The 27,323-nt window shown below is 51.8% G+C and overlaps 1 pseudogene; it reads right to left on the bottom strand.

Annotated features, from left to right (window-relative positions):
- Positions 1-4,646: 4,646 nt before the first annotated feature.
- Positions 4,647-27,151, bottom strand: LOC114685718 (annotated as a pseudogene).
- Between the last annotated feature and the right edge of the window lie 172 nt (positions 27,152-27,323).

A 27,323-nucleotide genomic window follows, 5' to 3' on the forward strand; every position in this document is an offset into this window, starting at 1 on the left:
GAAGGCGCCGCCGCCGCCGCCGCTCAGTACCCGCTGCTGGAGCCTGGCGCCCGTCGGCCGTGGGAACCGCTGCGCCCGAGAGGGGCGGGCACGCCATGGGGCGGGGCCTGCGGCCGCGTTCGGCCCGGGGGAGCGCGCCGGACTCCTGAAGCCGCCGAACCGTCCGCCTTTACGCGCGTCGTGTGCGGTGCGTGTGCGGGGGGTGCGGCCGGCGCTCGACGTGGGTCTCACCCCCAGCTGGTGAGCCGAGCTCTGTCCTCGTTGCTGAGCAGGCCCGTGAGCCCCCTCCCCTGCCCCGCGCTAATCCCAAGTGTGCGCGCGCTTCCCTCCACTTCTCATGGGGTGCGAGGGACCCGAATTTAGGTCCTCGTACTTGGGCAGCAATCACTGTGTATGCTTACTGAGCCACCACCCTAGCCCCGCTTGCACTTTTAAACAGGGTCTCGCCCCGTAGCACACGATTATAGGTGTGTGCCACAGCACTGGTTCTAAACTCGTCTCTCACGTTGTTTTAATAGCTTACTTTTAAACACAACCAATAGTTTAAAAAAAACCTTCCAACACTCACAGAATCTTTGTAGGGGAGAAAAAGCTGCCTGAACATGCAAGAGAGACACCTAAAGAGCAGGAGGGCCTTTTATCCAGCACTTGGAGACAGAGGCAGGCAGATCTTTGTGAGTTCCAGGACAGCCTGGGCTACATAGTGAGACCCTCTGAAAAAGACAAAAGCAATCTTTGAAAACAAGACAAAGGAAAAGGAGGGCTGTTTGAAGGAAGCGCTTTTCTTTTCTTTTTCTGTTCAGGCCAGCAGGCCTGAAACAAGGAAGGCCCGGCTTAGTCTTTCATTTATGCAAGTCTGTATGAGTGTGTACTGTGGGTGTGCATGGACCCATCGAGGCAGTTATGAGTAGCCTCAAGTGTGCGCTGGGAACCAAACTCAGGTTCTCTGCAATGGCAGGAAGCACTCTTCTTCCCCACTTGGAAACCAGACCATTCATATATGTAAGACATCGTCTAACTATGTAGGCCAAGCGGTCCTCAAACTCAGATGTCTCTGCTTCCTGATTCCTGGGATTAAAGGCATGCCTGGTTTTAGTTAAATTTCTTTTTAAAGATTTATTTATTATATAGACAGTGTTCTGCCTGCACACCAGACACCATGCAGGTGTTGGGAACTGAACTCAGGACCTCTGGAAGAGCAGCCACCGCTCTTAACCTCTGAGTCATCTCTCCAGCCCCTGGAAACTAAATTTCTAAAAGAAGGCTATGTAAGAGTCACCTCTCAATGGTTCTGTTTGGTACTTGCCTACCACGTCCATGCCCCCAGGAGTCCATCCTTTGCACAGCAAAAATCCACGTGAGTGAGGTAGTACATGCCTTCAGTCTCAGCACTGCAGAGGCAGAGGCAAAGGAAGGCAATCTGTGGGTTTTTAGGCTAGCCTGGTCTACATGGTGAGTTCCAGGACAGGCAAAGCTACATGAGCTCTGAGCTACAGAGCTACACCCTGTCTTCAAAACAAACACACACACACACACAAATTCTTAAAAGAAATCGTTTCAGCCAGGCAGCAGTGGCGCACGCCTTTAATCCCAGCACCCAGTAGGTAGAGCCAAGCAGATCTCTATGAGTTCGAGGCCAGCCTGGTCTACAGATCCAGGTCAGGCACCAAAGCTACACAGAGAAACCCTGTCTCGGAAAACAAAAAAAACCCACAAAAACAACAACCAAAAAACCCAACCAACCAAACCAAAAAAAAAAAAAAAAAAAAATCATTTCAAACTGACCATGGAAGTTAATACCTAGGATAGTAGGCTACAGTGAGATCCTATTTAAAAAACCATCACCAGGGAGATGGTTTAGGGAGAGCCCCGGTTCATTTTGTGTTTGCTGTGGTAAACACCACAACCAAAAGCAAAATGGGAAAGAAAGGGGTTATTTTAGCTTACAGGTTACAGTCTATCATGCAGGCGCCTGAGGCAGAAACCAATGAAGGAGCACTGTTAACAGTCTGTTCCCAGGCTCCCAGTCAGTCACCGTATCCAGCCCGGCCACCTGTCTAGGGATGGGGCCACCCAAAGTGGGCTAGCCTGCCTACACTAACAACCAGGAAAAGGTCCCACAGGCAACTCCTCAGTCCAAGCTCCCTTTCCTCAGGTCTAAGTTGACAACTGAAGCTATGACAGCAAGTGAGGACGCTTGCTGGCAAGCCTGAGTTCAGTTCCTCAAACCCACAAGACAGGAGAGAGCTGGCTCCTTCACTCTGCTGACCTACACACACACACACACACACACACACACACACACACACACACACCACGACACGTGTGCACACACCATAAGTAAATGAAAAAACAAAAAAAAAAAAAACTCCAGGAGATGTGGAGGGGTAGTCAGGGTGGATTGTATACACTGTATATATGTATGAAACTATCAGGAAAAAAAAAAAAAAAACATTAAAAAAGATTGATCGTCAGGCTGGGCACAGTGGCGGTTTTGTTTTGTTTTTCAGGATTTCTCTGTGTAGTTTTGGTGCCTGTCCTGGATCTCACTCTGTAGACCAGGCTGCCTGGAACTCACAGAGATCCACCTGCCTCTGCCTCCCGAGTGCTGGGATTAAAGGCGTGCGCCACCACCGCCCAGCTTTTTTTTTTTTTTTTTTAAAGAATGTTATTTTTGTCAGGCAGAGCTCTGTGAGTTCAAGGCCAGCCTGGTCTACAGCGTGAGGTCCAGGAAAGGCGCAGAGCTACACAGAGAAACCCTGTCTCGGAAAACAAAAACAAAACAAACAAAAAGAATGTTATTTTTATTATATGTGAATAAATGTTGCTTGTGGGTGCTGGGGACCAAACCCAGTCTTCTGCAGCGCCCTTAACCCACTGCTGAGCCATCTCCAGCCCCCAGAAGAGTCATGAGCATCTGGATCTGTGCTAGCCCGCTCTAGGCCAGTGTCTCCCAAGAGTACAACCCCCTTGGGGAGGGGCCGTTGCCATCTGAGTGTCCAGTGTCCCAATTCCCCTGGTCAAAGCTTCTGAAAGACTAGCCCTTATCAATAACCCTGTCAGTATTGTTTTTAGGGGGAGAGGGTGTTGAGACAGTTTATCTATGTAGCCTTGCTGTCCTGGAACTCCGTAGCCCAGCTGGCCTCAGAACTCAGAGGTCCGTCTGCCTCTGTTTCCCAAGTGCTCACGCTGTAATCCCAGCACTCGGGAGGCAGAGGCAGGCGGATCTCTGTGAGTTCGAGGCCAGCCTGGTCTACAGCGTGAGTCACAGGACAGGCACCAAAACTACACAGAGAAATCCTGAAAAAACAAAACAAAACAAACAAAAAAGGCTTCTGAAAGCCAGAGGTGATGCTTGTTTCTGATGGACGAGTCAGCTCTGACACACTGAGAAGGGACAGTCTCACGACACCCAGGGTTAAAGTGAATGGGAAGAAACAAGGACTCCCAGGCAAAAAGGACTGCATGAGGTCACGAGGCGCCACTGTGCCCAGCAGCTTGTTCCAGGTTCCCAAGTGCCCAGGGACCGGCACGCAGGTGAAGGTGCTGAAGACTCAGTCCAGACAGTGAGAGTCTCCGAAGAATATTTTATTCGGATCCTTGGTCAGTTATGTTCGGGTTGAGTCCCCGGATGTATTCTGAAATTACACTGAAATACAAAGACCAACCAGTGCTAAAACTTGAAAAAAAGTTTTTTTTTCCTTAAAAAACAGCTGTGCACACCCAAAGCAAAGGACTGCTTTGCTGCTGCTGCTGCTGCTGCTGCTGGTGTCTCCTGCAGGGTGAAGACGAGGCCTGCGGTGCCTGAGCTCTGACTGTGAGGGTGGCTTTCCCTTGAAGTCCTTGGTTTGACCAGTAAAGCCAACGCTGTTGCACTTTGTATCCACAGAGGCTGGGAGGCCCCAGCTCCACCCCAGGCAGCCGGGGACCAGCAGCTCTCCTCAATGCAGGGCACTGTGGGCCTGGAACCCACTCTAAGTGACAGCTCACTTACGGGCTTGTGGCCCAGGCCCTGACTTGTCTGCCTGGCATGCCTGCTGCTGCGGGTCTCCTGGGGCCGACAGCTGGGCACACAGACCAAGGGCAGCAGCAAAAGTGATGTCTAAGTGAATGCAGAGCTGACCTTCTCAGTCATCTCTTAAAAACTCGGCTTTCCTTTGGAGTGGATGGAGCTGCTGCCCTGGTGTTTCATGGCGAGAGAAAATATCCCAACCCACTCTGCCCACCTCACAGAGCCTCGGGCAGGATCAGCCTCCAGAGCCCAGGCCTAGGGCCTGCTGTGGGCACAACAGTCCCTGAGCTCTGCAGAGCAAAACAGTAAAATGGTCACCAAGGCCTGGAGTACTAGCTCAGCTACTCGTGGGACCATTGGGCTGAAGGTGATGACCCATGCAGCACTCACTGTCCTGCAGAACGGCTCCTGAGCCTGACACAACCCCTTACAGGCCCAGCCTGGACACTCTCCCTCCCCACATTCGTTTCTTCTGAATAACTCCGTCTTTGCAAGGAAACCACTCCCAAGAACTCTGGAGATGAACTACCCTTCTATTCCTGGCTGCAAAGCAACCTGCCAGGGCCTGTCAGGCCCAGGAATGGTCACGTGTCAACTCCCACAAGTCTGCTCAGGAGAGACGGCAGGCAGCAGGTCAGAGCTGATGCAGCTTGCCCCGCTCCGTGAGCAGCGTCATAGCTACGCATAGAGGAGTAGCCTAGGACCAGGAGCAAGGAGCAGGCAGGGGCCCAATGCAGAACAGAGAAGCCACAAAGAAAGCCATCAGGAGCAGGAGCAGCGTCCGTAACTGCCCAGGAAACGCAGGCTGAGCCTGGGGCCCCGGGCAGGACTGGTCGCCTGCCCTCCGCCCCACAGGGCTCAGCAGGTGCCTGTTGCTCAGGGCTGGCTCGGTGAGGTGATAAGCGGCAGAAGCTGCCGAGGAAGTCATTCCGGGAGCAGAGAGCCGCCATCTGGCTGCAAACTGAGTAATACACAAGGCTCAGCAGGCTGGGACGCAGAGCACCCTCTCCCAGGCTGGGGACGGCAGAGTACCCTCTCCCAGGCTGGGACGGCAGCAGAGCACCCTCTCCCAAGCTGGGGACGGCAGAGCACCCTCTCCAAGGCTGGGGACGGCAGGCAGAGCACCCTCTCCCAGGCTGGGGACGGCAGAGCACCCCTCTCCCAGCTGGGGACGGCAGGCAGAGCACCCTCTCCCAGGCTGGACGGACGCAGAGCACCCTCTCCCAGGCTGCCTCGGACCAGGTGCTTCCATGGGCTCATGCTCCACCCAGACTCCCGCAGGGTCAAGCAGGGCCATGGAGGGGCAGGAGCACTCTCTGGAAGCTATGTCCAGGAGCATCCCAGCTGCCCTGCCGCTCGCTTACCCTGCGGTTGATGGCAGAGGACAGCCGGAAGAGTGCTCGGACCAGACTGGTGATTCATAGCTCCGGATGGCTGCAGCTCAAGTCCCCCTGATACTCAATTCAAACCTTCGCAACCGTTTAATGATCTAGAAACCCAGGCAGTGGGAAAAGTTTCAAAAATACATCTTTGCGAACAACACAGGCAAGAGGGTGGGGAAGCCAAGGGCAGTCATGTGACCCTTGTGTGCCCCTTGTGATAGGGCTGGTATCAGCGCGGTAGTGGCCTGTGAGCAACCTACCTGGAGCGGCCCAGGGGTGTAAGGATGAGTCCTTCTTCCCCCACAATTGCATGTCTGTAGCTGCTGCTTTCCCATTCTCATCCCGTGTGTTCCCCAGGCAAGTGTGAGTTGGGCCAGCTGGGCTTCACTTAGCTACGAGAGAAGAGCTCTGCTCAGTGGGGTGTCAGAGGGAAGGGGGCACTGCACCCCCCCGTGAGTGAGACCCTAAGGGAGGGAACCGTGCAGCACATACTCGGAATATCTGGCGCAGGTACTCCAGGGCCTTCTCCAGGTACTCACTGTCTTGCGGACACTGTCCTGACCCATCTCATCCAGGTCATTGCCTGGTAAGCAGCAGTTTGGGTCTGTGGCGCCAAAGCCCAGCCATGACAGGAAGGAACGGCTAGCTGGACTCTCCGCACACTGGTCAGAGATGGACTTGGCAGTCTGTTTGCCTGTGTGATGAGCTGAGCAAGGCGCAAGACCTGCGAGGAGGCACAGACATGGCAAAGGGACTCAAGGGCCACCAAAGGAGGCGTCACCACCACTCAGGCAGGTGGCCTCGGGGAACCAGCTCTAGCAAGAGTGCTCACCCAGAGGGAAAAATGGAATCTTATAATTTTCTTCATTAGAGAAAACACTAGCCGTTACTGGAGAGAGGAGGGCTTGGAGCATCAGTACCCAGCCTTCCTTTCTTCCCTGGTTCAGCTGGTCATTGCTTCAGGGACCTCACACTAGGGTGGACCTTTGGTCACTCACCAGGGTCCGGACTTCAGGACCAAACATCGGGGTGTATTTGCAGTCCTGGCCCTCCAGGCTGTAGACATGGCTCTTCACCTTGAATGAGGCATCTGTCACAACTGGGGGCCATGGTGACAGGAAGCTGCTGGTGACCGTGAAAAGCCGATGGTGGCGGTGGGGAATGATGAGCTCTGGCTCCAGGAACAGCTGCTCTCCTAGAAAGCAAGCCGAGGCTGGCACCTGCTTCCCGGAGCTCCGGGTAGGATTCCAGCCCGTTTCCCAGGATCCTGAGGAGCTGTGCCAATGCTGTACCTCCAAGCCTACCCGAGCTCTGTCTCACCAGCTCCAAGCGCTAGGACAGCTACAGCAGCTCTGAGAGTCGAAGCTCGGAGCTCTGCTGCCCATCTCAGAGCTCAGGCCAGCAGTACCTGGCTGCCGGCACCAGGAACGGGCACCCAGCCAAGCTCAGAGCTCGTACTCCACTTCTGATGCGCCTCAAAGGTTCCCAAGCCAGCCTGTCCCACGCCACAGTGCGAGTCCGTGAGTCACGCAGCACCCTGCATCCCTCCGCGCTGCCTCTCAGCAGCTAAGTCCTGGCTCGTGGGGCGGCCCAGGGCCGAAGACTCACCTTTCTGGATCATCTCGGTCAGGTTGGGTTGAGCAAACACCTTAGCCACTCGGAAAACCATGAGGGCGTTCTTGGGGCTGACCAGGTCCGTGCGGAGCGCACGATTCAGGAAGCTCACAAACAGCCTGGTGTACATCAGCAGGTTCTCCTGGATGAAGGGTGCCCTGGAGACAACGGCAGGATGGGTCAATCAGAGGAAGACTATGCTGCAGACCTCTTGCTGGAGACAGAGCCACACTGGTCCTCACTCCAGACAGCTCACCCTTCCTGACGCCCCAGCCGCTGCTGCCAGACAAGGGAGTCACAGACATTAGGCAGGAGAGGGGTGCAACACCTCAGTCCTCCGGTGTGACCCTTCTCAAGAGAGCCATGGGCACCACAGCAAGGACTGCTTGAACAGTTGTGAAGGGCAAGACTGGGACGCAGGAGAGGAAAGGCCATGGCAACCCCAACACCACGGATAAGGTAATGGAGACAGGGCAGTTGCTCTGTGCTGGTAAGGGTGAAATGGGGACCTTCGGGATGACCATGGAGCCAGGCTAGGCCAAAGCAAGGGGACTCTCGACCCATTCTGTAAGACCTCAAGTCCACCTCGCTCAGCACCTGTCTGTCCACCTGTTCAGCTCGAGGGCAGTAGTAGTGTCACTGGGCAGGTGGCCTGGGGGTGCTCACCATTTCTCCGACACACACCGTGGCTGGGAATCACTGCTCTGCACCTGCTTCTCGGGGCATACCTCCACGGCTGCAGGTAGCTCAGCCACATCTCCAGGACCTGGTGAGAGACACATGTGCCCTGAAGGCCTGTGGTTGTAGGTCAGTGCACTGGCTTTCAGGCACATCCTTTGATGGTCTGGACCCGGCTCCAAGGATAATCCATGAAAAGATCTATGTTCTAGTTATTGGCTAATGCCCTGCTGGGCTCTAGACTTTTCCCCAACTTCAAGGTAGATGTCAGTAAGTGGGCGGCTCTTCCTACATCCTCCCAAGAACACACTACAGGAACTCAAGAATCTCATGCCAGCCCCTTAGGGAGGGTCGTGGGGGCTGAGCATGGCTCTTCTGTACCCAAGAGCCAACAGAATGACCAGACTCAGCAAGGCTTCCTTCCTGTCTAAGGCCTGTGGTGCTAGCTCCTGTCAGCCCAGCCACAGGCTGCCAACGTCATGGCACAGAGGGCACTGTGAGGGGGAGGGCAAGGGGCAGTGCTTACGGCTCTGAAGGAGGCGTCCAGAGGCCAGTGACCAAAACAGTGCTGCAGGAAGACATACAACTTCTGCTGGACAAACGCGGCACAGCAGCCCTGTGGGGAGGGACGGAGGTCAGGAGCTGTCACTTGCCCAGGGGGTGTGCCTGCTCACAGGGGCCAGCCCTGCCTGTGGGTACACTCAGGGAACACTGAGAACTCCCTGAGGTAAGATCTGTCTTGAGCCCTCTTCTCCAGAAAGAACCCGGGTCAAGAACACAGTATGTAAGTTCCTTTGAAGTCAGCCTGCCTGCTGACTGAGCTAAGTCGTAAGACAGAACAGCAAGGCTGTGATCTCTGGCCAGCCAGCTTTTCTCACTGCACAGGGAGCATCCAGAGTAGTGGTTCTCAACCTGTGGATCATGACCCCTTTAGGGTCACACATCAGATATTTACATTATGATTCATAACAGCAGCAAAATTACAGTTATGAAGTAACAAATAACTTGATGGTTGGGGTCGGCACAGCACGCGGAACTGTATTAACAGGTCGCAGCATTAGAAGGTCGAGACCTCTGGTCTAGAGGAAGGCTTTGGGAGCAGAAGCAGCCAGGCAGCCCCAGCCTTCTGGTCTCAAACAGGCCAACAGTAGACATAAATAAGGGAAACAGAGGCCTAGGAGCCTTCCGCATCTACACCCACCGCTTGAACTCCTCCAGGGGCTGGTGGCATGGGGAGTGTGTCGACGGGGAGGCCTGGTCTGGCTTCAGGCTGTTGGCAAAGGCGTGCAGGTGCTTCAGCAGCAGGCGGACCACCAGCACGTGCTCCTCAGTGGGCGTGAAGGACTCCTAGGGAGGGAGGGCGGGGGTGTCAGGGCCAGACAGACCTACGGCGAGACCCACAGCCGAGACCCACAGCACCTACTGCTCACGGTCTGCAGCCCACAGGAGACAAGCACCAGGCGGGCGGGTCACCTGGCGCTGCTGGACCTGACTGACACCAGCTCCCAGCACTGAGGCAGGCAGGTGGCCCTGTGCGGCCCTGCGTGGGCTGGTGGAGCAGACGTCAGAGAGCAACCTCAGCAACATCTGGCCCTGCACCCTCAGCCCCTGCAGCCTGTGCTGGGCCTCAGCCCTGCCTCCTGCTGAGCTAGAGGGTGGAACAGGGTGGCCACTAGCCCACCCAGGCTTCGGACCCCAGGTTGTCTGGCCACCTCCCAACATGTGCAAAAGCTCACCTTGCTCAAGGGAGAGTGTTTCTTTTCTCCCCAGTTCCTTCTCCAGCCACAAGCCCAGGCCCACCCGGCTGCCTGTCGCAGTCACAGCCAGATGGGGACTCGACCATGGAGGAAGCCTGGGAGTCCCTTCCACCACTGCCAGTAGACTTGTAGTCAGCTGAAGCCCCCAGGACCAGAGTTCCCAAGCTTGTGAGGGAGCTTTATACACAACACTCACAGAAATCTTTTAACGGGACCTTTGATTGGCTCTCAGCCTCTCTGAGTGTAGGTGGTGCTTGTGGGAGGAGGCAGGAGTGAGTCCAGTCAGGTAGACTCGCCCTCCCCAGCATCCTCTGGGCTTTGATGACTTGTAGGGTTAAGCGGGCAAAGGACGCGGCCCTGTGCACACATGAGCCCAGGAGACCATGCACAGGCTCTGTGTACAGCACTGTCTCCTCAGGCCTCCCGCCATGAAAAACGCCTCCCTGAGGAGCTGGGCACGGTGGCATGTACCTACAATCCCAGCCTCTGGGAGGCAGCGACGGGACTGTTGTTAAGGACATCAGAGCCTACACAGCAGGCCAGCCAGGGCTACACAATAAAGAACAGGAAGAAAAGGGAGAAAAAGGCCCCCACACCCAGGTCACACCGCACTGCTGGGAGGAGGGCTGCTCTCTCCTGCTCACCTAGAACTCTGAGGAAGAGCACACGACAGTCTACACCCTCTGAATCAGCAGCTCTAACCTAATTCCCACTCGGCAGTGTGAAGAGGTGGGGCCTGGGGATCTTGAAGATCACCACCCATCAGGGCTGAGCCAGGAGGGGTCATCTCCAGAGGGTGCCATAAAGGCAGCCTGGCCTCCTGGGGGCTGAACCCAGGCCTTGATCAGGTTTGCAAGATCTCAGCCACTGCGCTGCACCACCAGCCCTGGGCTTTTTCCAGACAGTCACATCATGTGGCTCAGACTGGCCTCAAAGTGGCAATCTGCCCGCCTCCTCCTCACAAGTGCTGATCTAGCTTGGTCTAGACAACACTTCTTGTCTCCTGACATGAAGTCGGCCAGCACTAAAGCCATCATCAGATGCACCCCTCTGCCACTCTGGACCAGCACTCAGTAACAAAAGCCCTTTTTTGTCTTTATATTGACTAGTCTGTGAGACTGCTAACAACAGAAAATGAACTGGAACATACACAGTCGCACAGACTAATCAACAGTAACGGCCATTAGGTCGGGCCATAGTTCCCACTCTTATGCCCTCTACACACACAGCTCCTCTCCTGGCACCCTGAGCAGTGACGTCAGCTCAGTCCCTCAGCTTAGAGAGCAAGCACTGCCTCATCTTACCCAGCTTCTTACGGAGGTTCTAGATGACCAGCCCTGGGCACCCTTCCCAGTCAATCTCCCCACCTCTCATGGGGCTGGGGAGGGGGCTCACATGCTAGGGGGCATCACAGGTGTCCCCAGTGCCATCTGCACTTTCTAATGACACAAGCATGTGCTCCCAAAGCCCAGGGCATCTCCCACTATGCCCAGCCGCCTCCGGCTCATCTTCACAGCTCCTGCTATGGGCTCTTCCCTGGAAACCCCTTCACTGCCCTCCCATGGAGCTCCTCACTAGCTGCTGCTTCTGAGCAGGAACCCCACTGTGAGAAGCATTCATTATCCCATGCCAGCAACACTCAGTAGCCAAGCCTGGTTTTTGCACCTTTGCTCAAATTCAATGTCAACTGTTATGCTCTTCCCCGGGGTACATCAAACACAGCCCTGTTTGGGAGTACATCTCCACATTCTCACGGTTTCTCACTAATCAGCCAACTCCATTCCCCCAAATCCCTGAGGTTGGAACTTCACTCTACTGACCTCAGATCCGTTCACACATTGGTCATTTCTGCCTAAGCAGGCGGCAATCTCCACAGGTCACCACTTGCTGGCATTTGCCTCTGAGTCTGTAAGGGGCTGGGACTCAACAGAAGGACTGACAGCCCTCAGGGCTCTGGGCCCCAAGCTCTTCCTACTCTCTTGTGATGCAGCTGCATCCTTCCTGCTGGGTAACAACTCGGAACAGGGCAGGAGCCACATCACACCCGAGTCCTCTGCATAGTAAGGGTAAGTCAGACCACTGTAAGGATCCCCACAAATCCTGAGAGGTTGAGACAGCTCTGCAGCCCAGGGTTTAGGAGGAAGATTCCATAATCTATGGCCGGCCAGGCTGTGTGTCTCACATAGCCACATGGCCACACACCAAAACCAGGCTAGCCTGCAGACCTGAAGTCAAGCTGAAGGCTCAATGGGGCGTGCCTCTAACACATGGGCGTCATTTTGCTCAGGACTCCCCCTTAAGGACCACAGCAGACTTCTGGGAGACCCTTACTGTGGCGGCACTGTACCAACACACACTCTTGCGCCCACCTTGGGGCAGGGGAGGGAAGGAAAGGCCAGTACTTGATAGGCGTGGAGGGCCTGGAGGCTGGGTTGGGCAGGGCTGTGGAGGGCGCTGGAGACATTGAGTCGGTAGTGTAGAACCTCCAACTGAGAGACAACAAACAGAAAGGCCAAGAAGAGGCAGATTGGAGGACACAGGGTGGGGGAGGAGGGTAGGAGAGGACAGGGGAGGGAGATGGGGAGAGAGAAAACATGAGGAGCCCAGGAGAAAGAACAAAGGAAAAAAAAACAAAAAACAAGAACAAAAGTTCATCAGTGGCAATACCCAACAAACTGCCCAGCAGCCCTGGGTCTCCCACAGGCAAGCCCCAGCTGAGATAGATGAATCCTCAAGATCCCCTACACAGCTGTCTGTCAGCCCTCGCGAGATCCCCTACACAGCTGTCAGCCCTCGCGAGATCACCAGGAAGTCTTGGGCCACTGGGACTGCAGGCCTCAGCAGCTCTGAGGTCTGCCCAGTTGTTTTTCCTGATGTGTAACTCTGCTCCACTGACCCTACGATGACAACAGGTGGTTATGGATATGATAACAGTGCACATAACAGCCCAGGACCTCACTGTCACTGGGACATGCTGCTGCTACCAAGGCCTAGCAAGGTGAGGCTCAGAAAGAAAACCTCTGAGCCACGCACAGAAGGACTTGGGGGTGGGGCTGTACACCTGGCCTTCTATATATATATGGACTCCACATGGACCTGACCAACCTAATTTACGATATTTTAGAAAGGCAGCTCTCTGGAATGTGTACATGAGGTATTCTAAGTATTCTGTTTTGAGACACTGCAGCCCATGTGGGCCTGGACCTTGCAATTCCTCTGCCTCGCCTCTGGAGTGCCAGGATTACAGGCACGTGTAGGGAAAACCTTAGAGCAGGACAGGTCAGTTCTGTGCAAGAGCATTTTATACAAGGGAATTAATGATGCACAGAGAGATGTGGGAATTGAGGCTGTCCCAGGCTGGAAGGGACTCTTGCAGGGAATGCACTGAGAGGCTGAGGCTCAGCACTGAGGCTTGACTTGATGAGAAGTGACAGAGACCTTGCTAGCATGTGTGAGCTCTAGGCTCAACGCCCAGCACCAGAAGGGGAGAGGGAATCTGATGACCAAATCAGTAGACAAGGATGGAACAGAACCAACTCACATACTTCTAAGTCCCCAAAATACCTCCATCCATTCGTGTGCTCTCCAGTCTACGCAGAAGGGGCCTGGGCTCAGTCCACCAGGTTGCTCTCTGTCCCTACACTGGAAACTGCTGAAGGGGGGCGTTCCTAGCTCCAGCTGGGAGACTGACTCTTCTACTTCTTGTCTCTCAGCACAGGGCGCTCCAAGGGAAAACCCCCAAGAACCTGACAGTCACATCCCCCCAGAGGCCAGGGCAGCCCAGGACAGCGGAGGGAACAAACAGCCAAGCCAGCGAGCCCCCCGCCTCACCCAAGCACCCTCCACCCCAGCTCCCTGCAGCACCGCTGCCTGCCAAAGCCCTCCTCCATCAACGCACACCCAATGCCAGCACACTCGTGCCCCGCCGAGGCCAGGCCCACCAGCATGGCCGCCAACTGCACGAGAGGAAAGGATGGCCTGCCAGACACCGGGGAGCCTCCAGTGAGGGGAGCGAGGCCTTCCTCACAGGCTTCCTTTGTGCCAGACCCAGGCTCCCTGCAGTGCCCCAGAGGAACCCCACATGGCCGTCCCCTGCAGGCCACAGCCAGCACTGATCCCAGGCACAGGGAGTGAACATGCTCTGGACCCAGTCTGACCAGAGTGGGATCTCAGGGGCCAAATGTTCTGCATGAGGCAGTCAGGGCTTGGTGGGATGGGAAGGATTTCTGGAAGGTGTGGTACAGGTCCCCGGAAAGAGGACGGCGCTGTGGAGGAGAGCAACTTCTGCAGCTGTCTTTCCTGGTTTCCAGCCACTGGAAACCTCTGGGTTCTGTTGTCTCAGTCAGCCAGGGAGCACCAACCTTCCACACACAGATCACACCCAGGTCTGGCCAAGAGGAAGCTATGTGGGGACAGGAAGGAAGCCCTCTCTCACAGAGACAACCCACTGACCTTCCCTCTGAGCACGGAAGACAGACTCGTCAGAGGGGACAACCCAGAAGGGCCTTTCTGGTTGGCTCTTGAGGGCAGGTGTGGCTTCCACTCACTGGAAAGACAGCGGAGGACAGGAAGAAAGCAGCAAAGGCCTGTCTCAGCTAGGTCGAGCCACATGGACAAGGCTGAGCCAGCTCGGGCCTGGGAACCCGGAGAAGCCCAGTGCCAGCCTTCTGTGTGCTAGCCTAGAGCGTGAGCAGGTATGGCTGGAAGCGGAAGGCGTCACAGGCTCTCTGTGGTGCCCACGGCCCAGGAGGGGTCTTCAGCCTTTCCCTGTCTTCCTTCTCCAACGTGATGCTATGAATGGACATCTGGGGCTCTGCACTTTGAGAAGTGGAAGAGTCTCCACCTTCAACACAGCAGAAGGTTGGAGTCACAGGACTGGCTACAGGGACGCTGTGGCAGCAGTATCCAGGGCTCACTACTGAGTTACAGGACAAACTTCTCCATGTGAATACCATCATCCATGCACTCTTCATTTTAAAGGAAGTGCTGGAGAATTCACCTGGCAACGACAAGATGAGTCTACAGAGGAAGGAATTACAAGCAGCAGTGTGTGTGTGTGTGTGTGTGTGTGTGTGTGTGTTGTGTGTGTGTGTGCGTGTGTCTCTGACCTACAGCACCCACCAGGCACTCACTCAACTGAACACAACTGTCTACTCTGACCAGTCCACTGGAGTACCTGCCCAAGGGACACCCACCAGGAGGTTCCAGGGACTCTACCACTCCACTCTCTCTGCAAATGCGTGTGCTACCCAGGGAGAAGGCATGGGAAAGGCTGAGGAAGAGAAGAGGAGGCAGCAGCAGGCTAGGCCACATGCAGGAGGGTTCCAGAGCCCACACATCACAAATGGCTGCTTGCTGATGCTCTGCAGATCAGAGCAGCAAGAGGTAGAAGAGGTCTAAGGTCACCACAGCATGGAGGGCCTGCTCAGGACACCTGAGAGTATCAGGGCACTGCCAAATGGCTGCAGAAAACTGGACATGAACCCCAAATGGACCTAGAGATTTCTCTGTCCCAGAAGCCTGAGGCGTTCCCAGTGGTGGAAGGGGCTGTGGAGAGGACAGACTCAGGCTCAAAGGCCACCTCGTACGTACAGTAGCCGAGTGAAGGGTGAACAATGGGCTTCTGTTCCCTCCATCAAAGCTGGGACAAGTAACTCATGCTGAGGACAAGACACAGCAGGCTGGCAAGAGCAGGACAGGAGATGGATTATAACCACAGAAATACCTTGGCATGTGGGGGACTGCATTTTTTGGTACATCTCCAAGGAATAATGATGAAGCACATTTCAACAAAAACCTGCAAAGGACATTAACTGACATCAAATTGTCAACAGGGCACTACACCCATTAATGGTGAAGAAATTCTTTCCAACAAATGCTGCTGGAAAACAGGTGCCACGCGTCAAAGAAGCAAGCTGCGAAGAACCTGATCCCACACACAAGAATGAATGCAAACAGAATGCTGTCCTACGTACAAAATCAAACCATGAAACTCAGAAGGAAACACAGGCAGCTTTGGCCACGCTTCTTTGAAGTGACACCAAATTTAAAAAAAGAAAGAAGAAAGACATGGTGTGTTAAAAACAGAGCTTTTGTGCAACAAAGACACTTCCCAGAGTGAGCAATCTGCAAATAGGAGAAAATAACTCGCAACCCTCCACTTACCTAATAAGGAATTTCTGTGTATAGAATGTATAAATTAAAAATTTAGCCCTTATAGCAAAACAAACCAAACCAGCATGGTGACGTGCATCCCTGCACTCAGGAGACAGAGGCAGACAGACCTCTTCAAGATCAGCCTGGTCTACATAGTGAGTTCCAGGCTGGCCAGAGCTACATAGTGAGACCTGCCATTTGAAAAAAAAAAAAAAAAAAACTCAGTCAGGCTGGTTGTGGTGGGGAAAACAACCAGAACACCCAATACTCACAGTCTAATTAAAAATAAACAGAGGTCTCGAAAAGACATTGCTCCACGTAAGATAGACAAAAAGCCAAAAAAAACATAAAAAGATGGTCAGCATTGCTAACCATTAGGGAAATGTAAACCAGAAGGCAACCCTTCACATCTACAGCAGCTATCGGGGTTACCAGCTCCTCGGTTCCCAGCACACACCTGCTGGTTTACGAGCACCTAACTACTTACTGGTCTAGAGGCTCTGTTGCTCTCTTCAACCTGAACACAGTGCACACATACACGAAGGAAAAATACTCACACGATAAAAAAGAAAAAAAAAAAAAAAAGCGAAAATAACAGACAATACTGATTTCCCATGTGAAAAAAACGGAACCCATGTACCTACTTGGGTGAGGAGGTGGGCAGCTATAAAACATAAACAGTAGTAACCAGAACTACCATGTGACTTCACAATGCTATTTCTAGATATATTATATCCCAAAGATCTAAAAGCAGGGGGCTGGAGAGATGGCTCAGTGGTTATAAGCACTTCCAGAGGACCTGGATTCAGTTCCGTTCCCAGCACCCACTCAGGAAGTTCAGATCCAAAACTCTCTGACCTCTGTACTTAAATGGTAAATACTACAATACATACACACATAAATAAAAGTAAAGTTAAATAAAATCTAAAAATAGATAGTTGTACATCAACATTCACAGCACGCTAATATTCCCAATAGCTAAAAAGTTGACATAACCCAAATGTCTACAGATGAATGCATATAGCCATAACAGAGTGTTAGTTGACCATTAAAACGAGAAATTTTATTTATTTGCTTTAGAGACAAGGTCTTACTAGGCAGTGCAGGCTAGCTTTGAACTAAGATCCTTCTGTCTCAGTTACCTAAGTCTGGGATTACCAGGATGTGCCACCAAGTTCAGCAAAAAGAAGGAAATTCTGATAATGCTACATGAGGACATTATGCTAAATAAAGCAAATCAGAAACATAAAATATTCCACACCAATCTAGAGAAATCCTCTGGAAACAAGGTGCCTAGAGTAGTCAGATGGAAACAGAAGCAAAACAGTGCTTCCTGGGGCTGGGGTGGGGGAGAACAGCAATAAAGGGATAGTCTGGTTTTCAAGATAGAATGTGGTTTCACCTTGTCCCTCAAAGCTTAGGGAGCACCCTGGACTATGGGGCTAAAGAACTATTTGAGTCGGCGGTCAGGAGAACTGGAGTCCAGTTTTCACACGACAGTGGCCTCCTGGAGTACCATGAAAAAACAACAGGAGGTCTCTAAAGGCACAGAACCCCACATTCCACTTGTGGACAAGTGGGACTGAATTCCAGCCCACCCAGTTTTATCTGTCAGGAGCAACACTGGCTAGCACAGGAGCCCCAGAATCCAGCACTGAAACAAGCTGATTTCCTCCAGACACTGGGGCGTGGAGGAGGGCAGGGCCACTCACTGAGCCCTGAGGGACTCTGTCCTGCATTTGTACCTACTGCTCAATGTCTGGGAGCTCACTGCTGACCAAGGTGGGGGTTTTGAGGGCCCTCACCATGCAGCACCATACAGAAATTTCTGCAGCACTCTAGCGTATGGTGATCACAGGAAACCAGGACGGTGCCAGAGGGGACAAGGTAGGGCACGTGGAACATGCACATAGATGGATTGTTGGAAACTGGATGACTGGTGAATGAATATATCCTTGTGAGAAAAGCAATACCGTGGACAAGGGAATCTGGACAGAAAACGCTGTCTATGACATTTAGCTTCTAAGAGTACATCCGTTTCTCCTCATCTGCTTTCTAAATACCACAGCAAGAAAATGCCATTTTAGATCCAGGCCCCAGTTGACCCCGTCTTTGGGGTCTGCTCCACAGGGTGGAAGGTGTTAGCTAAGCAGTTTGTTCTGAAAGAGAAGCAGGGACTGGCCTTTGTTTTTACCTGGAGCAGAGTTTCTGACCGCCAGATCTCATGGGACGCAGGGTCTGCATTCACAGATGTCTGATGAGAGATATGTCGCTTTAAGAGGCTAGTGTGGAGACCATAGAAGCAAAAGGCATGGCTGGAGTCCTAACAGGAGACACAGAGACCATAGTAAGTTAGGAACCCCTGCTAACACCAAAATCAATGATTCCAACAGTCAATTACAACATACTGAATCACACAGTGCACAAGGTCCACATTGATACACTTGACATCCTTACTATAACCTGTCCACTTAGCAAATGAGAATGCTAAAAAAAGGAATGAAATCAGAAAGTCACAACTTATGATATGCTCTATTAATAACTGTGTAATTGAGAATAGCAGATGCTAACATAAATGATAAGTTGACATTCTTCCCCGCCAAGTCCTTGATCCAGGTACAGAGCACAGATCTGAATTTACAGTAGAAAAACCTGATTAACATCCTTAAGCACAGACCAAGCACCTCTGACCACTAACGGAGCACAGGGACAGCAAAGATCGGATAGGACACTGGCAAGAACTTGGCATTACTACTGTGGTGCTCCTGCTTACTCAGCCCAAGCTGGGCCTAGGCATGAGCAGATAGATGCCCGAGGAAGGGGAGTACCTACACCCCTGCAAACACACCTAGGGACCTCTGCCACAGTCAGGAAGCAGGAGGAGAAAGGGACAAAGGGCCACAGAGATGATTTCTGTCCCGGTTGGTTTTTGTCAACTTGACACAGCTCGAGTCATCTGAGCAGAGGAAACTCAATTGAAGAAATGGCATCAGACCGTAAGCAAGTCTGTCGCGTATCTTCTTGTTTAACCGTTGATACAGGAAGGCCCAGCCCAAGGAGGGCGTGGCAGGGCCACCCTGTGCCCGTGGGCCCGAGTGCATTAGAAGCCTCGAGGAGCAAGTCAGTCCACAGCGTTCCTCCATGGCCTCTGCTTTAGGGCTGGCCCTGACTTTCCTCAGTGACAGATGAAATAGAACTTTCCCTCCTACACTGCTTTGCTCACTGTCTGGATCCCAGCACTAGAAACCCAAGACAGCTGTGCACAGGAGCAGCTGGCAAGGACCAGATTCCAGCCAGCAGACATGGGTGGGGTAGCTGGAGGTGAACACTGGACAGGTTTCTCAAGATCTAATGGCGCTTGGTAGCAGGCCGGGTTCCAAGGCAGACAGACGCACTGTACTTAATCAATAGGACTGTGAGGCTCCAGGAAATACAAAGGAATAAATAGCACACAGTCCAGAGAAGCCAGGCATATCTGTAACCCCAACACTCAGGAGGTGGAAACAAGAGGATCGTGAACTTGAAGGCAGCCTAGGTTACATAGTGTGAGAGACTGGACAGGACAACACAGAGAGCCATAGCGGTGTTAAAAAGCTTATGAATGTTCTATCTGGCAACTTTTCTGTTGAATTACTTCAAAATGAAAAGTTCAAGCAAGCCACAAACCCAGGCCCAGGCAATCACTTAGCACCCGAATTCCGCCGTGGAGAAGCCCTCCCCGCCAGCTACAGCACTATCAGGGTATCAGGGTCAGGTCACCAGCCATCACCACCTCAGCACCTCACCCCCAGGTCTACCTCCATATTCTGAGGGCATCTGCCCACGTGGTGAGTCTTAGAGGAAGGCATGCCTGGTACGCACATACCCAGCAGACATGGCGGGACCAGAGCCCGCGTCAGTGCCTCCTAGAGCCTCCTAGAGCAGGCACTGGGTCAGGGAGGTCAGGGATGGAGCAGAGAGGCTCAGACCACTCCGGCTAGGGCAGAAGGGTTCTCCGGAGGACCAAGAGGCTCTGGGCTAAGGGCCATCAGAACCTTAGAAAGCGCAGCTGCAGGGGCTCCAACCCACTCCCCAACTTGTGCAGTCCAGCATCAGGCTTAGCTTGTGGCCGGCACAAAAGGCTTTTCAGGCCAGGCTCTCCCCTTTGACTTATTCAAACATCATCTCTTTTGAATACAGGACAATCCTCCCCTCCACTCTTCATTGCTTTGGTAGGACTCAGACCCCATCTGCAATGAGGGTTACTCCATGGTAAGGCCTTGTCGATGAGGCCAGAGACAAGCTTTTAACCCATCTTCGTTAGGGCAAGGGACGTTGAGAATTGGACCCCACAAAGGTTGATTGGGGAACCTTGGGACACAGATACCAATACTTGACTGGGCAATGCCATTAGTGAGGCCACTCCCAGCAGAAGGACCAGGTCTGAATTGTCAGGACAGCCTTACCTGGGGGCTGGTGAGGGGCTGGAGCCCCCGGACTGGAAGCGAGTGGTGGAGGCACACTGCCTTCAGTGGGCAGGAAACCATGACAGGTATCTGTCCACCAGGATGAAATAGGCACAGTCTGAAGTGCGGACATGGAGGGACATAGGCATTGGCTAGAAAAGCAAAATTGCTATTAGTGCTGTGAGCAACCATGGCCGCCCTGGCCCCACTGTGGGATCTGCACAAGCCCCAGTCAGAGGCGGCCCTTCTGTACCTTTTGAGAGATGAGGCTCAAAGCAAAGAAGAACATGTAGTATTCAAATGGGTCTGGTGGCAGTGTCAAGGGGCAAACGCGGAGGCGGGAGCCCACCTTCACCCTCCCACACCTGGGGCCACCAAAGGATACTGAGGGCCAGGTTCAGGCCAAGGCCTCCGGTGGGAGGACACTGGATCTTGTTGTGGTACAGAGGACTGTCAGGGAGGACATTCTCCTGGATGGACGCCTTCACAGGGCCCTGAAGAGAGAGGCAGGTTGTGGGCAATCACCAGCTGCTGAGGCAGACCCAACACACAGATCCTGCTTTATGGGTACCACAGGGTCTGACCTCTGTCTGGGCTGGATTTAAACTTTTTCCTCTAGTCCTCATAAAGCTTCACACACACAAGGGTAAGAACAGAGTGTTTTGAGTCCTACCTCCTCCTGCTTCTCATACCTCCTGAGTATCACACTGCAACCTTCCCTGAGGTCTGGAGCTCCGAAGAACAGAGCCATGCAGTCACGTGAGCCTGCTGCTGCTCAGGCCACAGCACAGTCTCCATCAGCAATGAGCTTTTGAAAATGCCACCACTGGAACTTCTAAGCTGTCACACCTCTCGTGCCCCGGAAGGCTCCCTGCCCACTCCCAGCACAGCCACCCGTCTGGGCACTCCCCGTGGCGCTCACCGCCACGGCTTACTCACAGGAAGGCAGGAGACAGGAAAGTCAAAGCTATAGTCTTCAGCTTGAAGCTTATACACCAACTTCATCATGGGGCCACTGAACACGAAATTTAAAAAGGAGAGGTGTCTGTCAGCATGAAAAATACTCAGCCCTTCTCAAGGAGGAAACCCACCTACCTTGGGTCTAGAAATTCCATTGCTATGCTGTACTCCACAGGGCTCACACCCCCTGGAGGCATCGAAGATTCCAACCAACAAGGAACATCCAGGCTGCCAAAGATGCTCTCCACCAGCCATGGGAAGATGGCATGCAATTCCTGAAACAGTACACAGTGGAGCAGCTGGCACGCTCACTGAGGACCAGTGCCCATCCCTGTCTCTGTTCCAGTTTGCACCATACACTACCTGCCTGAGGTCACTGAGACAGACCCACAAGCTCTGTTCAGCGGTGAAGAGCTGTGAATTCTTCCACTGGCCTCACGTAACACACCAACCTTAGATTGGGGCCAATTAAGTCAGCCTTTGACTGAAATATGTTTAAGATTCATTTTATTAGTTTAAAAATTATGTGTATATGTATGTGGGTGTGTGCTTATGAGGACAGGTGTCTGGAGTCCAGACACTCATGTCAGATATCCTGGAGCTAGAGTTACAGACGGCTATCAGCTGCCTGACCTGGTGGCTGGAAACTGAACTTGGGTTCTCTGAAAGAGCAGCAGGTGCTCTTAGCACTGAGCATCTCTACAGCCTCCTCACCCCCTCCACCAAATGTTTTCGTTTTGTTGAGACAGAGTCTAGCTACGTAGTAGGAGGGCCTTCAAGTCATAGAAATCCTCCTGCCTCAGCCTTCCAATTGCTAAGACTACTCTAAGTGTATACCACCATACTCAGCCAAGTGAAGCATTCTTCAGGGGCTGGAGGTGTAATATAATGACAGAGCACTTGTTTATCATGTGAGGCCCTACAATCAATACCCAGTGTCACAAACACTAACAACAACAACAACAACACACACTCCAATGGGGACAGCGAAAGCTTAGTCAGTGAAACGTTTGTCGCACAAGCCTGAGGACCTGAGTTTGACCCAACACATCACAAAACAGAGGTGTGGTGGCGCATCTTACACTCCCACAACACCTGAGGTCACACACATGCACATGTATACCTGCACACATACACACATACACAAACACAGGTGTACCTCCACACACATGAGCACCATTCCCCAAAAACCTTCTGATCTTAACAGACATCTATTAAAAAGGAGAGATTTTTTTTTTTGTTTTGGTTTTTCGAGACAGGGTTTCTCTGTGTAGCTTGGAGCCTGTCCTAGATCTTGCTCTGTAGACCAGGCTGGCCTTGAACTCACCGAGATCTGCCTGGCTTTGCCTCCCCAGTGCTGGGATTACAGGCGTGAGCCACCGCGGCCCAGCTGAGAAATACTTTTTTTAAAAAATCAAATCACTGAAATATAACAGCAGTATTAATTTGTTGTTCAGGCCACTTTTTTGAGCTCAACAATTCTAAGTATGTATTTATATCAGAGTTTTCAATCTTAGTACTATGGATATTTGAGGCTAGATACTTTGTTGTTGTTTCTGAGACAAGGTCTCATGAAACCCAGGTGGGCCTTGCTGTGTAGCCTGGCTTTGAACTCCTGATCCTTCTTCCTGTGCAGGGAGGACAGTATGCATCACTAAGCCAGGCTTTAGAACGGATTCTTGGTTGTTGCAGGGAGCTGTCCTGTGTGTTGCAGGATGTGTCTAGCATTTCTGGCTTCAGTCCACCACAGACATATTAAGGATTGTGGGAGCTACCCAAAGGGAGTTGCAGGTAAAGCTGTACCTTGGCTGGGAAATCCTCAATGACTTTCACCAAGTCTTGGCAACGCTGTGCAAAGGGCTTATTTACAGAGTCAGCTTTCAGGGTAGCCTAGAAGACAATGTGAAAGAACCGTAAACAGACTTGCCACACAGCGTCTGCAAAGAGTCTGCTTAACCAGAAGGGAAACACAAGCATTGGCTCCAGCGCTTCACTCATCAGAGGCTGCATCAAAGGCCCACAGCAAGCTTCTAGAAGACAGAAGCTATAATTCTACACCTTTAGACCAAAAATTCTCATGTGCTCCCTTAGGCATCCTATTACTTCAGAGTGCTGCATTATCAAAAGGAAACTGACTCCCACTGGCCCCAAGGAGGGACAGGATCCCTGTTGTATGGGGGACCTTCTCAGTTCACAGGTGTTGCGTTTATACACAGGAGATACAAACTTCCCCCTCCTCAACCATAATTGTATCACTGTGATCATCAGTAAGAATGGCCAATAAACACAGAGAATAGAACCCCCCTCCCCTCTCTCTCCCTCCCTCTCTCTCCCCTCCCCCTCTCTCCTTTCTCTCTTGGTTTTTTGAGACAAGGCTTCTTGTGTAGCTCTGGCTGTCCTAGAACTCAATTCTGTAGACCAGGTGTCCTTGAACTCAGAGATCTGCCTGCCTCTGCCTCCCGAGTGCTGGATTAAAGGCGTGCGCCACCACCACCTGGCTCAGCTTTGTTTTATTAAGTTTATTAAGTTTATTATTGCCCAGCACTATCCTCTAAGCCAAACAACGGCCATCTTTGTAAGACCCATGATGGCTGCTTATGAAAGATCACGACAGCGGGGCTTGATTGCAGATATTCCTTCACAGAGGAGGGTGAGAAGGGTCACTGGACCACCACCGCCGCCTTTATTAAAAAAATAAGGCAACCGTATTGGTGACACCTTTAATCCCAGCACTCGGAGGCAGAACCAGGTGGATCTCTGTGAGTTCGAGGTCAGCCTGAGCTACAGAGTGAGTTCCAGGAAAGGCTCAAAGCTACACAGAGAAACCCTGTCTCGAAAACCAAAAAAGAGAGAGAGAGGAGAGGCAATAATGTAATTGTATTATAAACTCAAAAAAATAAAAGAAAAATCACAAAAAAATAAGGTAATCTGAAACTACGGATGGCCTCTGCCAATTCAGTACTCATCAAGACGGCAGATAAGCCAGTGAAACACACACTGAGGACAGAAAACATGGAGATCTGCTGAAGTCATGGGATGTGGGGATAACACATTGACTCCATGGAGAAATGGCCTCTGGCAAACAGACAGAGATCAGGAGGTACTAGACTTTCAACAAACAGGCTTGGACCAAGGATATCTAATACCCTGACCATTGCCAAACAAGAAGGGACTGCGTGGGGCCTGTCTCAGAGAAGCAGAGCTGACTGTTAAGGCCATGGGCTAAGTCAGTTGGCTCCAGAGGATACACTAAGGAAGAATATTCCTTTTTTCCTTTCCTTTTCTTTTTTTTTGAAACAGAGTTTCTCCATGTAATAGCCCTGGTTGTCCTGGAACTCATTCTGTAGATCAGGCTGGCCTCAAACTCACAGAAATCCGCCTGGCTCTGCTCTCTGGATGCTGGGATTAAAGGCGTGCGCCACCGCCGCCTAGCAGGAAGAATATTCTTTTTTAAAAAAGACAGGTATGGTGGCTCACACCTTTAATCCCAGCACTCCAGAGGCGAGGCAGGTGGATCTTGGAGTTCGAGGCCAGCCTGGTCTACACAATAAGTTCCAGGACAGCCAGGGCTACACAGAGAAACCCTGTCTTGGGGAGAAAAAAAAGTTTATGAAACGTACCTTCTGGGAACTGAAGTGAACAATCGTCACCACTCATATCTGCCTCACATTCTGCTTTCCCAGCTTCACAGTCTAATACTTAAGATAAACCCTAACAGGCAGCAGTGGCCCTCTACTTTTCACTGATAATAATTATAATTATTAGAATGCTGTATATATAACAGAGCTTATGCATCGTGACATTCTGATATTTATTCTTCTCACTCTGGAAATGAAGGAAAACAACATTTGAATCAACTCTTGTTTTGTTTTCAGATGACTTCTCGGGCTGACTGGGAATTCACTACTATGTAGCCCAGGCTGGCCTCAAACTCTAGGCTCTTCTGGCCTCAGCCACCCCAGTACTGGCTGAATCAACTAACTTGGTGAATGAGAAAATGAGTTCAGAGATTGAATACATGCAGCATCCTGCACTAAGAGAAGGCATACTAAGTATTCTAACACTGATTTTGGTATTGTTTCCAATTTAAAAAAAACAGTAGAGAGAGTTTTCCAAATCAGCTGAGTATGGTGGCACATGCCCATTATAATCCCAGCAGTTGGGGAACTAAGGCAGAAGGAACTAGACTTCAAGAGGCCTGCACAGCCAGATGTGGTGGCGCACGCCTTTAATCCAGCACTCATGAGGCAGAGGCAGTCAGAGCTCTGTGAACTCAAAGCCAATCTAGTCTACATGGCAAGTTCCCTAACAGTCAGAGCTACACAGAGAGACGCTGTCTCAAAGAACAAAAAACAGAGGGCAGCAGGGCTCTACAGCAAGACTCTTTGTCCCCTAAAAATGAGTCCTTCAAATCAGCAGAAAGAAATCCTACGTCCCTGGCTGCAGAGCCATCACAGCATCACTTCCAGGGCAGCTGACACTTACCAGGAGGAAGCTGGGCTGTTGCAGTGAGGAAATGCCATAGCAGCCTTTGGGAAGTCAGAAACGGCCGCCTTAGGGAACCACTGCGGAAAGACAAAGACAGAATCTCCACATCTACACAACCGATTATACAATTCCACAATGCCCAGGGGAGCAGGTGGACTCAGGACAAATCACACCGTATTCCTTTGATTTCTAAAATGCAACACTCACACAGACCACAGCAGCCAGCTTCAGGACTAGCTTTGTGGTGGCGACTGCTTGGTAATGCTTGTACAGCACTTGCTAGATGCCAGGATTGGCTTTAAGGGCTTTCCATTTATTTCCCTATCTAGTTACCAGCGACAGGCAGCATCCTTAACCATCCCCAAGATTCTTCCCCTTGGATATTCAAACACCATCTAAGCACTGCTGTAAAGAGTTTAAAGAACGAGTGAAGTACTATGTTGGTGGACTTTAAGAAACAAAGCAGAGCTCAGCTAGAAAGTCAGAATCTCCAAGAAACTAGAACTGAGAGCTACTTGAAAAAGCTTGAAAGCAGATTCCTCCCTACAGATTAAAGCAGATCTTGACTTGGCCCTTCTAATGCCCTAAGCAGACACTTCACTTAAGTCGGCCTGGACCTGGGACTATGTAACTAAGAGAAAGCAAATACAAAAGGTGCTAAATTAGGAATAATAGAAAGTACAACGTCACAATAACCCCACGAGGCTGACACAAATAAGGAAACAGGTAGAAAACAGCAAGATTTCTCAACACCAACCAAGATTCCGGTAAACTCCTTAAAATCTCTTATTTGAAAGAGAAGGGCAAAGCATATAACATGCTCTTTGCAACAAATGAAGAGCAAGTTCTAGGAAGGAAGCCTTGAAATGGCCACCAAAAATCAGGAATAGCTCTGCAGCTTCCTACCTCTCTGTCCCCGTGGTCAGAAATACTAATCATATGGTGCACACCTTTAATCCCAGCACTCGGGAGGCAGAGGCAGGCGGATCTGTGAGTTCAAGGCCAGCCTGGTCTACAGAGCGAGATCCAGGACAGGCTCCAAACTACACAGAGAAACCCTGTCTTGGAAAACTTAAAAAAAAAAAAAAAAGAAGAAGAAGAAGAAGAGAAAAGAGGGAGGGAGGAGGGAAAAAGAGAGAGAGCAGAGAGGAAACCTGCATTCCACTAACGGGCTAGTGATATCTTTCCTGGCACCGCTCTGCCCACTACAGGAGTAAAGGTATCAGCGGGTGGAGTCCGAGAGGTACAGTAGGAGCGGAAAGCAGTTGCGGTTTTGAGAGGAGCCAAGTTTTTCCAATTCTTAAACTAGTATCAGTTTCAGTGCTAAGGAAAACGTAAAATGCTTCAGTCCTGACCCACATTGCAAACGACTCCAAAATGATCAGGGCAGCATAAAATTGTGGATATTTGATAAGGACAGAGCTCTAGAGGCGACAAGTAACTCTCACAGAAAGCAGGCAGCTGAATGTGAGGGCCGGAGATGTCACACGTGGGTCTTCCCACGAAGAGGGCAACGACCCTTGGCCACTTGCTTTTAGACCCGGTCAGGCACGCCCCGTGCCAGTGTGCACGCAGTGCCAAAGGCATTCGCCTCACCCGACCCCTCAACACCCCTTTCTTCAGGCGCTGCTTCCAGCTGTTTTTGAGGTTTCTAACCATTGCGAGTCAACGCTCTCGGGCAAGCTTATCGCGCCACAGCCCAGACCTCCGTTGGCTGCGGCTTCCCGCATTTGTTGATCACAACTGTTCCATACGAAGTTTCAGACTCGGAAACCGAGGCTCGGAGAACCAGAAGGTCGAACCGGACCCATGCGAGTTCTACGACCCACAT

The sequence above is a fragment of the Peromyscus leucopus genome, unplaced genomic scaffold (genome assembly GCF_004664715.2).
Source record: "Peromyscus leucopus breed LL Stock unplaced genomic scaffold, UCI_PerLeu_2.1 scaffold_1107, whole genome shotgun sequence".
Taxonomy (NCBI): Eukaryota; Metazoa; Chordata; class Mammalia; order Rodentia; family Cricetidae; genus Peromyscus; species Peromyscus leucopus.